Below are 2,283 nucleotides of genomic sequence, written 5' to 3'. Positions count from 1 at the left end.
GAGCACACAAGCCTCTCGGGCTGGTGAGTGCCGGTCGGCACCGATCCTCTGTGCGGGAATCTCTCCGCTTTGCCCTCCGCACCCCTGTTGCTGTGCTGTCCTCCGCGGCTCCGAAGCTCCCCGCTCCGCCTCCCGCAATCTCCGCCCGCGAAGGGGCTTCCTAGTGTGTGGAGACCTTTCCTCCTTCACAGCTCCCTCCCACTGGTGCAGGTGCCGTCCCTATTCTATTGTCTCTGTTTTTAATTAATTTTTTCTTTTGCCCTACCCAGATACGTGGGGAGTTTCTTGCCTTTTGGGAGGTCTGAGGTCTTCTGCCAGAGTAGGGTAGGTGTTCTGTAGGAGTTGTTCCACATGTAGATGTATTTCTGGTGTATTTGTGGGGAGGAAGGTGGTCTCCGCGTCTTTCCGCCATCTGGTGTATTTGTGGGGAGGAAGGTGGTCTCCGCGTCTTACTCCTCCGCCATCTTTCCACCGCCCCCCTGTTCGAAGTCTTTGTTAAACGTTTCGTGTACTTCCTTCATTCTGTTTCCAAGCATTTGGATGGTGTTTTCTATCATTACTCTGAATTCTTTTTCAGGTAGACTGCCTATCTTCTATTCATTTGTTTAGTCTGGTTTGTTTTTACCTTGCTCCTTCATCTGCTGTGCATTTCTCTGTTTTCTCACTTTTCTTAACTTACTGTGTTTGGGGTCTCCTTTTCGCAGGCTGCAGGTTCATAATTCCCATTGTTTTTGGTGTCTGCCCCCAGTGGCTAAGGTTGGTTCAGTGGGTTGTGTAGGCTTCCTGGTGGAGGGGACTGGTGCCTGTTTTCTGGTGGATGAGGCTGGATCTTGTATTTCTGGTGGGCAGGACTGTGTCTGGTGGTGTGTTTTGGGGTGTCTGTGACCTTATTATGATAGGCAGCCTCTCCGCTAATGGGTGTGCTTGTTTTCCTGTCTTGCTAGGTGTTTGGCATGGGGTGTCCAGTACTGGAACTTGCTGGTTTTTGAGTGTAGCTGGGTCTTAGCGTTGAGATGGAGGTCTCTGGGAGAGCTCTCACCGATTGATGTTACATGTTGCCAGGAGGTTTCTGTGGTCCAATGTCCTGAACTTGGCTCCCCCACTCAGAGGCTCAGGCCTGACACCCGGCCGGAGCACCAATACCTTGTCAGCCGCTCGGCTCAACTTGGTAGGATGGATGCTTGCTTGTGAATTAATGTCTGAAAAAGACACAAGGCATAAATACTATGTTCCAGGCACTTTCCTCTGCTTTCATTTCCTTGTCCTCACGGAGCACACAGTCCTCAAAGGTGTTTCATGTGGTGCCAGCTCTGGTTCCAAGGAGTCCTTTAATGTTTCTTAAAGGAAGGAAAAGTTTAGGTCCACATATTTCACAATTGTCTTTATCATGTTATAGTATATTAATATTAATGTTAATTTTGACTTCTGAATTATAATGGTAATTTTTTTCCCTTTCATTATTACCATTAATGTCAACTGCCTCCATTCATTAAGACACTTCTAGCATGTTGACATTATATAGGTTCTAATTTGGAGTAGAGACTACATCTCTTTTAAGTGAGATCTATCTTTCAATTATAAAGAAGGCTATATATAGGAAGTCCCTGATGGTGCAGTGGCTGGGAATCCCTGCTTCCACTGCAGGGGTCATGAGTTCGATCCCTGGTCAGGAACTTAAGATCCTGCATGCCATGTGGCCAAAAAAAAAATAATAATAGAAGGCTATATAAGAAATGCTCATCCTTGGACATGTGCTATATATGGAAGGAAGTAGACAGTAGGGCAGTAACAGCCTTGTACCATATTAACATACACTGTGTACATATCTTGAGATCGTTCTCTACTTTTTCCTTTTAATAGTTCTCAGCACTAGAATGAAAACTATGGGCAGAGGTTGTGCATTTTTCCTGTACTTCATACTTAAAAAAAATTTTAAATCACACTAGACAGTTATTTATTTGACATTTGATAAGTGCTTCTTGCATAGATGGTGTTATCGATGCATCGTTCTTTTTAACATCTTTATTAGAGTATAACTGCTTTACAATATTGTTAGTTTCTGCTGTATTACAAAGTGAATCAGCTATATGTATACATATATTTCCATATCCCCTCCCTCTTGTGTCTCCCTCCCACCCTCCCTATCGATGCATCATTGATATAGCAGCAAGAGCCCTGGGGCACAGCTTAGGTTTCCAGGCTCAACATTGTCCAGTTGCTGGTAATGTGACCTTGGGCAGTACTTAACTCTTCTTTGATTTTCTCACTTATAAAAAGATATGA

Source organism: Lipotes vexillifer, unplaced genomic scaffold (assembly GCF_000442215.2).
Source record: "Lipotes vexillifer unplaced genomic scaffold, Lipotes_vexillifer_v1.1 scaffold114, whole genome shotgun sequence".
NCBI lineage: Eukaryota > Metazoa > Chordata > Mammalia > Artiodactyla > Lipotidae > Lipotes > Lipotes vexillifer.
The sequence above is the reverse complement of the archived record's forward strand: the minus strand, read 5'-3'. Positions refer to the sequence as shown.